This window comes from Pararge aegeria, chromosome 8 (genome assembly GCF_905163445.1).
Source record: "Pararge aegeria chromosome 8, ilParAegt1.1, whole genome shotgun sequence".
NCBI classification, from domain to species: Eukaryota; Metazoa; Arthropoda; class Insecta; order Lepidoptera; family Nymphalidae; genus Pararge; species Pararge aegeria.
Window position 1 is genome coordinate 8,043,120 of NC_053187.1, and position 15,243 is coordinate 8,058,362.

Consider the following 15,243-nt stretch of genomic DNA (forward strand, 5'->3'; position numbering starts at 1 on the left):
TTTACCTTTTTTAGAAGCATTCTTACGATTTTCATGTATGTGTGTAAGTTCATGTAGTCGAGAAGTTCCCGCGGCTCAGTCCTTAGACCAGCTCTTCTTATTATTTATTGCGCAGTCAATAAAGTCAAAAAGGTATAGCACCTTTGGATCATTTGGATAAATGCAAATGATTTAAAAATCCTTGACCAATTTTCAGTATTTGTTCATGCTTTTGTAGATCATAATATTAGGAATGTATTCATGCAGAAGTATAGCATTCATGCATATACAAGCACGCACATAAAGGCGAGAATGCTTTGTAATTTGTGAATTAACTGTACCTACGTAACCTATTCCAGCCTGCTCCACGATGGGCTTCTCCAAGGTTATAGGATGTTGAAAAAGATTTAGTAATATTTCAATCGATTCTAGATTATATTCTTCTACGACTGGGAAAGGCATCACTTCGTCAATTACTCTTTTCTTACGAAGATAGCTGCACTAAGCACAAATCTTTTGGCGTGGTACGTTGAGGGAGAATACACTGCAACGGCGTTATGTCCAGTGAACTTGTATTCACTCTGTCAACAGTCAAAACGGCCTTATAAAAACCAATAAAAAAACAAAATTCCAAAAAATCTAATCTTTATTTGTAGAGATTTTATTAAGACCTTTAAAAATAAGAAAGGTAAGCAATCAGCGACATGTTCTTAAAAATTACCGTTTTAGATGAATACCTAATATACCTCTACATACCTCTAAAATAGGTAAGTTTCTTATTCTAAATTGAAAGGGCATTCCATTACGATATGCAACTAATCGCACAGATGTAGTTTTGGCAATTGACGTTTAGCGTCAATTACTAATAGTTTTCGCAAAAGGTTAAAACGAAAAATAAAAGCTATTGTTTTCATTAAAGCGATGCTTTTAATATCCATTTAAGCAATGTTATTAATATAACATTTAAAGGATAAAATTATGGTTTCAGCTCGGTATTTCCCTGTGATTGAGCTATGCATCGGCCAGTCCGCGCCGCTTAGTTGCCTACGAGAACTGGCTCCGCGCGCCTGTGTCGCGTAGTCCGCTACGTCGTAACGCCACTGGTAGAGCTACGTCAATTTGATACTGTTTCCCGTTATCAGTGATTATATTTAACCGACTGTTTTATTTGTGTGTTTGTGAACTGTTTTACTGTATCGTTAGAAAATAATATTGGATTGGATAACATTTCATAGGGTAAGTTTAATTTAAATTAGTTTAATTAATGTAAAAAGTTTTAACTCATGAATGGTTTTTTTTAAATGAAGTTTTAACTTTTCTGATAACTTGTTTTTCTATAGATTAAAAAAAACTATTTTTGATATTTTATTGCTATTTCAAAGTAGTTTAACTTATTGAAGCTATAGACTATGAAACGTTAAATTTATAAAGATCAAGTAGTGTGAAAAATTTTTGAAAAGTGGTGCTTTTAATATAACCTTAATATTTATAAATTTTAAGAACCATACCCTTTTTATGGTGTTCCTTCAAAATTACGATTTGGAGCTATTCAGGGAGTGGATCAAATTTCCTGAAACCTGGTTACTCTGTGGTGGCTCTTTCGGTGATTATTTGTAATTGGTGGTGAAAAAAACTTAACATGAGGTGAACCGCTCTCATTTTTGACTACTATTTAAACATTAAAAAAAACCAAAGCCCTCTACTATACTATTTATACAAAATTATAGATCGCGGTAAAGCAAACCTTTAACCTTTCCGGCGTAGCATTCCATCACGAAAATCGAAGCTTAACGGAAGACAGCAGTCGTGATCATCAATATAATAATATTCATTATTATTTGCAGAGTTAATTTTCCAATATATTAACTATCAATAATAATAGTTAGTTCAAAACAACAACTGAATCGAAATGATAACATTCCGTGAAAATCATCATGGAAAAGAATTAATTTGATGATTTTCGATATATACATTAAATTAAATTAAATACAGAGTAGTGTCTTTTCAATTAAAATTTCCCTCTGATATAGCCCGGTGTTAATGCATTGGTAACGCTTCACCAGACGCTTTCTGTAATACATTCAGAATCCTTTCAGTAAAATCGACATTAAGATATCCAAAGCGGGATTAAAAAGAAAAACAATGACGGGAGTTGGATTCCTCATACCAATAAAAATAAAGCAGCTTTAACGAATAAATCCCAGTTGGAAATTAAAGGTTGTACACGTGGATATTTCTCATTCAAATGAAAGATCAAGTAGGTATCACGGACAAAGACTTAGGGGAAAAGCGGAACGAAGTTATATGTATCTCTTCTATCTTTGTTTGCATTATGTTTGTTAAGGCTTATTATAACCGGATCATGGGTTTTCTGAAACATTGAATTAATAAATTATTTGTAACGTGTTTTTATTGTTTTACTTTCTGTGGTCTTATAAGTTGGTAGATGGAGACGGAAATTTTCTCTGGTCTGGTCTTCGGCGATCTAGTTTTCCAACACGATGTCACGTAGAAACTGATTAATTGAATTGGGTTAATGTCATCACAGCATCATCACATAACACCAGGAACCATGAACTTGCAGGCAAGGGCTTACTGATAGTAAAATGAAAAAAAAACTTAGTTTATTGTTTAATTGATCTTTTTACTTCCAACCATCAACGTAAGCAAATACCGCATATAAATATCATTAACAGTATCAATTAAACAATATACTAACTTTTTTTAGCAACCAGTAATAGCCCATATTGAATGTAAGTTAAACCTAACGGCATACGCAGGTTCTAGATTGGGCGATTGCTCGACGATACTCGTGCGTGATAATCTTGCCCGACCATTGCCGAAAATGAAGCAAATTTTTTTTGAGTCAACAAGCGAGCAGCCACGTGATATAGTTCAGGGCAAAGGAATTTTTCTGCAGGCGTAGATGTGTTTGGCTCGATTTTTTACCGTGGCTGAGCCAACTGTTATCAATTATTGTCGTAATTTTATATCGTGTAGTAGCCTAATCGCATTTGTTATGTATCCCTAAATTCGAGATCAGTATGTCGCTTCACCTCAGTGCTATCGCAGCAGTGCACTTTCAACTTAAAAAATAAAAAAGTATACAAACTTGCTGCTATCACATACTTTGCACAATACGCTGACTTAAAAGATGACTATTCACGCTTGATTTCAAGGAAAATGGAAACTAAAGGCAAACAAATCCACTATCCAAATCTTCGCGCTACGCATATGTCTAAGGTATAAATTAGAACTACGTAACGGTGCGGAAAGCGGTAATAATGGTTAGGACTTTGGCTCTAGTTGTGGCGAGACCGAGATCAAATCTCGGCACGTAACTCTAACTTTTCGGAGTTTTAAGCAAATATGACTTTCATTAGCGGTGAAAGAAAACATCGTAAAAAAACCTTGTGTGAAATGCTTAAGACTCCTGCATTAGGTTCTCAAGGGCATGTCATCATCAACAATTCAACCGATTGATGGACATGGATCTTTTGTAGGGAGTTCCAAAATCCACGCTTGTTTCCAGCGCCTAATGTCATCTGTCCACTTTGTTCGGGGCCAACCTACGCGGTGTTTATCAGTGCGGGTCCCCATTCCAGCAACTTAAGACCCTGACGTTTGTCGGTTCTTCGAGATATGTGTCCCACCCATTGCAACTACAGCATCGCAACTCGCTAAGCTATGCCGCTCGCTGAGTGACTCTGAGCCTTCTTATGAGGTCCATAGTACGAGAGACCACGTTTCAGAAGGCTATGTAGCAGTAGTAGTAGTGTACCAATCTGCATTTGATCAGTGGTGGACTACGGGCCAAACCCTACTGAAAAGGGGTATCCTTTTAGAATTAGCAGGGTCTTGCATGCATTGTAGTGTGCCGCTAATGGATTCACAAAAATAATGATGATGAACTGTGAAGATCTTTATGATTAGATGAGATTAGATTCTTCGATAGTTTTGGTGAGGCGGAACTAGGTTGCACGTGGGTGTTTCGCTTCATGTGGAACTTTGATAACGAGTCTGTTTGCGTAATCTGGACCCTACTACATGTTTATGGAGGAGCACAGGCCAGCATTTGTTACGTGACATTAGGTAGGTAGTAACGTTGCCTGTGAACACTCGGGATGTCAGGAGCATTGCCAAATGCCCTGTCTTCTAAAGCACTGAGATGTGATATCTCACGGTCTCATGCTGGAATTTGTGCATATTATAACGCATAACAATGAAAATTAGATATGAAACATTTTAAGCCGGATGTATGTACTAAGTCGGGTATTAAGAGTGCTTTATTATTATCTTTATCTTAAAAGCGTTTATGTTTTTTGTCGTCCTAAAATCTAAACCTTAAAATTATAACTCATGTAAAAGACGTGATACAAATTGAGTTTTGTATTCAATGTGCCACCTTAGTGTGGATATTCCTCAGATATATATATAGACAAAACTTAACAATTAAAGTTGAAGCTACATTGTTTTACGTTATATAAATATACGGTATTCTTATGTCTAATAGTACCTACTGTTTGTTTCCCTTGAAAAGCTAATAAAATAATCTATGGAGGCTTTCTTTAAGTGTTCTAATCCATCTAAAATTACAAAAAAGCCATGATGGTGAAAATTTAAAAATAATAGCTACGATGTTAGCTTCTAATTCAAAGATAATATTAAATGACTGTCTAGAAGGTACATTCAGTGTTGATTTTAAGCGGACTATCTAAAGTGACTGTAATTATATCTGCAAGTGTTAAAGATTAATCTTTATTTAACGACTATGTTAGAAGTTTAGAACTTATTATTAATATTTTATTCAAGGTAATTTTATAAAATTCTATTACAGGCTAGCCTATGATTATAGCAGTTTTATAAAATCTATACCTCTAATCGGTTTTCAATCGGCATCGTGCAGAAACGATAAATCGCTTGGCGGTACGATTTTGTCTGTAGGATGATATGTACTTAAAAACTTTTTAAATGTGTTTTCTTTTGTGTTTCCTTGTAATCCTTGCTTTTAGTTTTCTATTAAAATATTTTTTTTCCCGGATCTGTCTTGACTTTTTAAAACATAAACGTTATTTTTCTTTGGTCCTATCGCCACGTCACGGAAATCTACTCATCTACATTTCTTTTTATCTCATTGAATTTAATACTTTAACGTTAAAGAATGTTTGCATTACTTTATGTATTTTATTTTGCATGCTAACAGAAAAACTATTTATAACTCCCTACATTCAAAACCATCTTTTTCTTTTTATATTCATGCTATACTTCTTCGGTTTCATCTCCATATTTTCGACTTTATATTTTAATGTGAAACGCGAATATTATTGATGTGTTTTTAATTTGGATGATATATTCATGGATTACGTGGGGAACAAAATTTACATTGTCTCTTGATTTTACCAGTTTTCTGTTTTGCAACGTTATTTTTAAAGTATTAACGCAGTTTATTTTAATTAATTGCATTGGACCACCAATATTACGGCGTCTACTAGGTAGGTACATTCATTTAAATGCTGTGGTGTTTTGAACAGATTCGGGAATGAAGTTGAAATAGGTATTAATGTACAACCATTATAAAGTCTGTAATTATTTCTTCTTCTTTGCATTTAATTAAATCTTCACCGTTTATTAATCCTTCGACACGCAAGAAAAAAAAAGATTTTTATATGATTCAATATACACATACTATACCTACTATGTTATAAAACGTAGTTAAAAATAATTATATCTTATAAGCTTGAAATAAAACTTTAACTGGAAGATTACATTTGAGTTGCACCAAAACTCATTTAAATATTTTTTAATTTAATTTAAATAAATTGGTTTGATTCCTTAAATGCATTTAACGCCTTGCACTACCACTTTATTACATGCATTTAACTAAATACGTAACGTATACTGAACGTCATCAGTCATTATCATTTGGTTTTGTTTTAGTCTGCGGCCATATTTATTTATTTTCCACATAACATATTTTGTTGTCATGTCATGAGGTATAGGCACCTAATTCCGCGTTATTTTCAGGAAAAGTTGAAAAAACATCAAAAATTAATTAATAATAAGTAATTTTAAGTAAGAATACTTAATTTTTGACGTTTCTGACGTTGTTTTTGACTTTTCTGAGGAGTTGCTTATTTTTATCAAGTATTAGTACTCCCGAAGTAAATTAAAAGTTTTGAAATGCAATTTAAATATTAAATTAAATTAAATATGATTAAAGTTCGAAGTAACTTATTCCGATGTATAAATCCATATTTTCATATTTTCTTGCGGGAAGGTCAAATATGTTTTGTAAGAACAAAAAGACGGATGAGATGAAACAACATAATAAACACGCGTGAACAGTGTAAACGAAATACAATGGTAAGAGCGTCATACCAGCGGGTTCCGTATCAGACAGTTGCAAACTGAAAATAAATAATACGACCTAACTGATAATAAATACATTTACCTATGGGCCATTCCCATTGGATTAAAAAAAAATGAAATTTGTTACTTATGTATCACGGCTTAACAGCTTCCTACCTAGAAACTCACACACACACATACCTTTTAACCCGGGAAAATGAACGTTTTCTTATTAAGATTATATACTAGCCACAAGTTTTCATTGAATATCTTAATACACATTATTTATTTTTAAAAACCAAAACGGGCTCAATTTGGCATCGATAACACGTCTGGCGTGTAGAAAAGTTGTAGTGAAACGTATCAGGAGAGTCACGGTTGGAATTTGCATAGATTTGTAATAAAATAAAGCTGCCCATTTCCGGAAAGGGAAGTGAAAATACTGATAGTCATCTTCGACGTAAACCTGAGAGAATTTCTAATGAACAGGCGCAGTTTAACCTTCCTTGTATATGGAACTCATCTCTATTTCCTTTTGTACAGCTGCCTTCTTTTATACCATCATCCTTATCTTCAGCTTTTTAATATCTTACTGCAATACTTTCTCTTCTAGAATTGAGGGACATAGAGCTTGGAATCTCTACGCTGCTCAAATGCGGGTTAGCGGTTTTTTTTAACTGCTTTGTTATTATTATTATAATGCGATACGTTTTTAAGGATGACGGGAGCTTTTTAAGGATGTGTCGTGTAGAAACCTATTATGAATACCATACTTATTGGGGTATGACTACCATACTTCCGGTTAGCTCTCTACCATCTTCGACATCAACAATTACCACCAGATGAGATTACAGTCCAGGGCTTACTTATAGTGAAATAATAAAAAAGTATAGACCTAACTTAGAAAAAGTGAAACGAGCGAACGCAACAGTTGTCAATAATAATTCTGTTTATTTCTGTTAAAATTCCGTACCTTTCGATCGCAGTAAGATTATGAAATTATTTATTGTTAGTAACAATTAACTTTTTAACTTTTTATTATTTATAATTGGCCAGACATATCTCTTAATTAAGGTAAGGACCCTCTTGAGCACTTGGTGAATGAGTGTGTACCAGCCCAGTGCTCCAAAAAGATATTTTCCCATATTGCGAATTTTTCAATGCGCTACGTATTGAATACGTAGGGGTTTTTTAAGTAAATAGTTAAAGCAAACTATTTTAAACATATTAAATAAATTTAATAAATCGTGTTTATTTAACACATTGTTTAAACTTATGCATGCGATTAGATAACATGCTATTAATTATTGTAAGGTTCTCTAAATTAGATTATCGTTTCTTCTGGCTTGGTTTACAAATGTTGTCGTCGTGGTTTTTATACAATTGGTGAATTCCTTAACGACAACGCTGCTTGAAGGCAGGCCGATTAGCTGCCATGACTCATAAGATACAAAAATTCTATAAATTGTAAACTGTAAAGTGATGTTTAAAACGAGCAATCTGATGAGTTCCTTGACAGCTATTCTCGGTAGAATCTGCCTTCTGAAACAATGGTAGAGTCCCTCAAAACAGACTGACTTGACATAAAGAAAAAAGTGAATATAAATAGGCCCAAATCAATGAAAATTTTGAATTTAGATTTTTAGATATTGAAAAATTAAAATTCCAGCTCATACGAGAGGGGCCTATGTGTAAGGAATTCGAGTGGCTAATACGTTAAGTATTGCTAAATATGTATAACATTTACTTTCCACTTTATCGGTCCCATTTTAAACTTACCCAAGGAAACTTAATCGATGACTTGAAATTTAGTATTTCTCGCGAAAAACCGCTATTTTATCGAATAATCGATATAATTTACTTTATCCACTTCATCTTAGAGAAAAGTTTCCGCCATTCTAAGTAATAGCAGCTCAACTCTGTATAATAAACGATTCAGACGTAAAACCTATCGGCTGTAACATTGAAACTCCATTTAACTTTCTTTTTAATATTCAAAACTCAAATTGTGCAAACTTCTTTGTAAAACGAAACTTTGTATTAGTTTACTTCTTGTTTCGTTTAGAACTTTTCACATGTTTGCAACCATTTATCTATCCGATTAAACCTTTCCGAAATATAAATTATAAGTTTTTTTAGAACAATAATATAATATAGTTTTGCAGAATCGGTTGTGTCACGTTATCCAATGCATGTCTTCTGTACCGAACCTTAACTTAGGGCGATACATCATCATCAGTAGCCTACGTTGGCCTAAAGGTAGGAGGCCTTTAGTCCAAATAGTGGGTGGGTTGGCCTATAATCACCACGTTATGCAGTCGGGTTGTTGAACGCACTGAACGGTAGTAATACCACAGAAATCGGTCTGCCCGTCCTCCGTTATGTATCTTATATATATATTTCTTGTGTGCGTGTGTATGTCACTGAACTTCTCCTAAACGGCTGGATTGATTTGAATGATTTTTTTTGTATGCGTTTGGGTGGCACCCTGGATGGTTTAGATTCACAAATCAGCCTGACAGATGGCGCTGGTGGGGTCCACTAGTGTATGTATATATTCCTTTAGGTACTTAGATCGCTTAGATATTTAGTTAGCACATGCAGAATAACTTTATTGCAGCCAAACACAAAGAAACATTGGAAGATATTAGAGATACAATTTTTTTTTTTGCAATTAAAACACTAAGATTTGACCTGGCACGCACACGCTGGCAGAGCGGGAAGAATCAAATATTATTACAACCAATTACAACACTCGGCAACCCATTTTATAGTTGACACGCGTAATAGGAAGAATAGACAATACGATGCAGGGACAACAATTCAGTTTCTTATTAATGTGCATGCTTGTGACAATCAAATACACGAGTAGCTTCTACAAAGTAAAATTTTAAAGCAAATCTTAGCGTTTTAAGTCGTAAGTAAGGAAGGACGACGTAATGTTAGGAGTATGGCATGGTCATAGGTAGCTCTGAGATTACAGTTTTCGCCTACGACACCACATCAAGCAATCGCCGACCTCGTCTTTCTTAACAAATTCTCTTTGCTAACGTTTTATATGATATGTCTGAATGTGGTAGCCTGGTGGCTAGATCACTGAAACGCTTTTGCTGTAACTCTATCCGCCCAGATACACCCTCCTCTAAAACTACATGCGTCCCTAAACTCCGTCGAATTATTACTGTCTTATTCGTATTGCTTCAAAATTTTAAATAATAGTTTTTCAGGAAACCGTTTCAGTAGATTATCTGGTACGTAACGGTAACGTAAAGAAATTTATTATCTATGATTTTTCGATCTATGGATTATTGCCGCATGATATACAATATAGGTGCGTCAAAACGTAAAGAAAACAACCATATTTAATATTGAATTTCTAAACCAAAGCTGTGGGTTAAATTCCCACATCTGGAAAATGTTTGTGTGATGAGCATGAAGGTTTTTCAGTGTATGTGTGTCAATTTGCATATTATAAGTATTTATGTATATTATTCACAAATACTTAATAACTGATGAATATTTTTGCCTAAAAATATTCATCAGTCAACTTAGTACAGCACAACAAGCTACGGTTACTTTGGGGTTACATGGCGATGTGTGTATTGTCGTAGTATATTTTTTTATTAATAAGAGTATGAATAGTAAAGTTGCGAACATTGGATAGTATAATAATATCACTCAAAGATCTTCCTCCCTCACTTGTACGCCCCTTATTATCACGAGTTTTTTTTGTGAAGGAATGCTAAAATCTTTTGGGGACGCAATTTATATAAGCATAACGAGCTCTTGTTAGACTTTTGTAAATAAATGGATCAAAATTAGACTTGTTAAAGCAGACGCGAACTTTTAGAAATATTTGTATGGAGTCTTATATTATTTTATGTTTGAATGGCAATATTTACGGTACCAAATTACGGTATGGTTCTCGTGATCTTTTTGATGACCTGTATCTATAAATATAAATAACTGTTACTTAAATACAACATAAGTGTTGGTTTATTAGGAATCTAAAGAAGATACATTCGAAAATTGAACTCGAGTTCGTTGCTCTATGCAAATAAATATAAAAAAAATATTATGAATGAATGAACACTTTTATTGTACACCACAGAGAAAATTTACAGAGATACAAATACAACAGCACAATAAGGTAGAACGTACAATTTGGCGGCCTTATCGCTAAATAGCGATCTCTTCCAGGCAACCAAAGGCATACAAGAAAATGCTATAAGAAATAAGTAGGTGGTACAACAAACATTAGTAAATATTAGGATTTAAAACTAAATTAACATATAATAAACATAAAACATAGCACATATTAAACATAACATATTAAAGATATGTACAAAAATATAAAATATATTCCATACATATATACAAATACGCTACTATAAATACATATTTAAAAAATAAATAAAAAAATAACAAAAAAGAACCCTCAAAAAGATGTAGAATACGAAATAAACAAATTAGAATACAGTGATAATTCCCATCAATGCCCGGCCGATACAGACAAGTAGTGATCATTCACTTGTTTCTTAAAAATGCCGATCGTTTGCGCCTCACGAATCTCTAACGGCAGGGCGTTCCAAAGATTAACGGCCTGAACCGTAAAGGATTTTTGGAAAAAAGAGGACTTATGACCAGGCACCTTCAGGATAAACCTCCTCGTAGAGCGAGCATCCTCAGGAGGCCCTGTGAATACAAATTTCTCTTTGAGATAAACAGGAGTAGAAGGATGGAACAAGATACAGTACAGAATAGAAAGAATATGCAAATTCCGGCGAAGTCGGATTGAGACGAGAGAAATTGGGAAATATGGTCATATTTGCGCAATCCAAATATGACCCGGATGCTAGTATTTTAAAGTCTCTCAAGCTTATTTAACTGATCTTCAGTTAAGTCAACAAAGCTTGCGTCAGCGTAATCAATAATGGGAAGGAGGAGAGTTTATGCGAGCATAATTTTGGTAGGAATCGGATGAAAAGAACGAAGGCGACGCAAAGAACCCAAAGCTGCAAAGGTATTTCTACTGACCTCTTTCAGATGATGTGTCCAACTTAAGGTTTGATCTAGATACATACCTAGATTACAAGTACAGGGTATATTATGTTACAAGTACAGGGATTTTTGAAAAATAAGTAGGTAACTTCTCTTCCTAATTACTAATTGGAATGAGACCAATCAGCCTGTTAAAGAATATAATACCGTTATTGATACTAGTGTATTGCATCAATAAAGTTGAACGCACAGGAAATAATCAATTTTCTGTAATTCGAAATATCTCAACCACTGACAAAAACCTTAGTATGTATAAAGTAAGTAAAGTACGTAATGTTTGGGTTTTTGACGAATACCTTAGGTACTTAATTTTGTGTTGTAATTTTAATATACTTTATATGATATGGTCCATTAGTATTGATTTACAACAGGCAAAATTTTAAGTATACTGTTAATTATTCATTAATTAAAAATATCCTTAGACAGCTGAAGATTTCGCTGACAAAGTATGAGAATGACAAGTAACAAATAGCTGAACTACTAATTAATGAGAACGCATAAAGATAAAAGTGATCCCAGACTACATCTATCTATGCCTATGATAATATATGTATGAAAATACTATAAATAATCTAAGCATCAAAGTAACGAGTCTAATTGAAGTTCACTCCAGAAGTACTCTTACAGAGCGAATAAAATAATGTACGATTTTATCCACAGACATGAAAACAAGTGGCTTAATGAACATACGTAAAAGCGGGACTTTTTGGAGTCAACATAACGCAAAAACTTAAATAACATCCAGGATTATAAAAATGAAGCTTCATGTTTATTAAACCAGAAAAGGTTTCATATTTTGCAGGGGAATATTTTTAAAATAGCGCTATTTACCCGACGACGTTCGAGCCAGTTCGTTGACATGTGAATGGAGTGATAAAGAATGGCGTGTCGCTTTGACGTATCGACGCTGAACCGGAAGTTGCGGCAGTCAACAACTCGTCTAACATGACTTAACTATCGATAAACTCGTAACTTGGGCTCGGTGTATTGTTACGACAGGTATTATGTGCAAATTACCTCCCTAAGAGAATTAGCTTTGCCATCTACATGGAAGGTATGTAATTATTGGAAGGTAAAATTTAGTATCCGTAGGTATCTCGAGCTTATGTGAGAGAGCCCATCCGAGGAGTTACTACAGCCAAGCTTATTTCTGCTGCCAAGCAGCATTACTGTGTTCCAGTCTAAAGAACGTGGTTGTCGGAGTGATTCCTAAGGCCTCATGTGCCTGGAATTACTCCGGCCATCAATCTGAGGCCTAGGTCTTATGCCTATAGCACCTAGGTCTCAGATTGATGGACACAAGGCGGTTCTTTGTGGGACTTATTACTCCGTTAAAACCGATGGTTTTCCAATTTACATCAGGTGCTCAATCTGCTTGTATGATCAATTATATAAAATCTTAAACAAAATTATATCTAGAACTAAAGAGCCTTTTTAAAGGAACCAATGTCTCACGGTGACATTTTCATAACCTTGATTTAATAGCTAAAGTACGTGTTGTCAGTTATGACTCTGAATATGATCGTTTAATATATCTGCTATCTAAGTGGCCTAGTATATATAAATAAGGAGATCCGTAGAAGTTACCAACGGATCAACGAGTTGCTTGGCTTCAGTGGCAGTGCGTTCAGAAATTCAACTGGCAACTACAGAAGGCAACCGGTAAACACAGCGTCGCGTCGGAAGACTGGGAGGGCAGTTGGCATCAAGCGAGCTCGAAAGCCTTTCGGGACGATTATGAGGCTATGAGACAAAATTGCTACAAAAGACCAGTTGTTGTATCCTGGCAATAGAGGTCCATCGATTGATATGATGATGACAGCGAATCTGCTGAGGAGGCTAATCATAAAAAACTGAACACCTACACAGAGATTCATCAACAACCACAAGTTAAGAAACGTCATACAGATAGACAAATCTCTTAAAAACAAACTCTTTATACGATCAAACTCTTTTTGCCTCGGGTTGGTTAAAAATCGCGTCATTTGCGATTAATATCAGAAAATTAATTAAAAGTTACGGCTCTGATTTACGGCGTTATTATAATTTTTCCAATATTTTCATGAAAGATAAGTTAATGACGCCACTTTAAAAATAACGTCCAACGAAATATACCTATTAACTTTTCTTTATTGGACATTACTTGTAAAGGAAGTTGCATCATTTACCCGAAAATATTCACGTCACATTCGTGTGGGTTCGTTAACTTGTCCGAGGGATCATTAATATCGAGTGCGATGTCGCTTTGATATATCGTCGTCTCGACGAAGGTTAAGGCAGTCAGCTATTTCTTAAGCGCTGACAGATTACCCTATATAAAATGTATGTATCCGTTTACAAAATTAGCGAAAGGTATATTCTAAAACCTGTTGCAGACTGGTGATATAATACTGCTAATTAAATCTTTTTAAAGAAAGAAACTCTTCCGAAGTTATGCGATATTATATATCCCCTCAGAATTTGAGCTCTGTAAGTATTACATATAATCATCATTTAATCTAAACAAGGCGGTGATAGCCTAGTGCTTAGGGCTTCGGCTTCCTTCTAGGGGTAGGTGTCGATCCCCGGTGCCTACATTTTCGGAGTAATGTACGTTTTAAATTTTAGCAATGGTGAAGGAAAACATCGTGATGAAACCGGCATGCCTAATTTCTCCATATAGAATGCAAAGGCGTGTGGTTAAACCCTGCACATTCTGATGCCCGTTTTCACTAACGCCTAACAAGGCAATGCCTAAATAGGTCACGCCTAATCTTAGGAGATTCCCAGGCATACATCAACCGTTCCCATATAGTTATCACATAAGAGTTGATAAAATGTTTTTTTTTCTATAGAAATCTCCTAATTCATTAGGAATTCGATTTACACGATGCCTAGGTATAGTGAAAGCGAGCATGAGACAAGAGCCGTGCTCTTTAGAGGGCCGCTGATGGGTGTTATAGTGATAAATTGAAGAATAATTATAACAATAAAAACTACTTATTGATATCATCGGTGAAATGTTAGCATATTTCTCATGTGTGAATGATTTATAGGAGTTTTCACACCGTTTTGTAACACAAAACATAATTTTCAGGGTTCCATATTTAAAGGATACCCTGTTACGTTATCAGTCTTTCTTGACATACACCTGAATTGTCAACTTAAAGATGCAGTATGGTACTTTTTCCTACCACCCAGTATTAAAACTGCTGTGTAGGTCTTAGTTCTATATATCTCTTTCTCTCCGATGAAAACTGATGAACTCATTATTACAATTTCTAGGTTATCATGATTCCATCCAATGACATCTTTCATTGGGTCTCCAATGTATGCAATAAAAATCATTTAATCACCGTGGACTGATATCTAGGAATTTAATAAAAGTAAAATACTCAGTGGAAAATTTTTGCAACGAAAGCAATTTTATATAATACCTATCCAAGCCGGTTCATTGACTTGCTAGCAGTGCTATAAAATATCAAGCGCCTGGCCTGTCAGCTTAAAGTGTCGCCACTAGACGGAGATGTTTGCGTTGATAGTAAAAATAATAATCGTAAATATGAGCTCGAAGTACGTATCTCCTCAGTATCTATGTGGTTTTACTTAATGTTATCTCTATACAAAAATGGTTATTTCGGAGCAGTTACTTTTCATCATCATCACATCAACCACATAACCGGCTAACTACAGAGCACGGGTCTCCTTCTACAATGAGAAGTGGTTTAGGCCGTAGTCCAGCACGCTGTCCAAGTGCGGATTGGTGGACTGTGTGGAGTCCACCAATCCTTTGAGAATACGGCATGCAGGTTTCCTCACGATGTTTTCCTTCACCGTTGAAGCAAGTGATATTTTAATAACTTAAAACGCACATAA

At 34.7% G+C, this 15,243-nt stretch overlaps 1 protein-coding gene across 1 annotated transcript in view; it reads left to right on the forward strand.

Annotated features, from left to right (window-relative positions):
• Nucleotides 1–1,075: 1,075 nt before the first annotated feature.
• The window catches only part of LOC120625843, a 54,318-nt gene continuing 40,150 nt past the window's right edge, over nucleotides 1,076–15,243 (forward strand). Inside the window, exon 1 of the mRNA XM_039893082.1 lies at nucleotides 1,076–1,215. The gene's annotated coding sequence lies outside the window, so the exon portion shown is untranslated. The remainder of the gene's footprint in view (nucleotides 1,216–15,243) is intronic.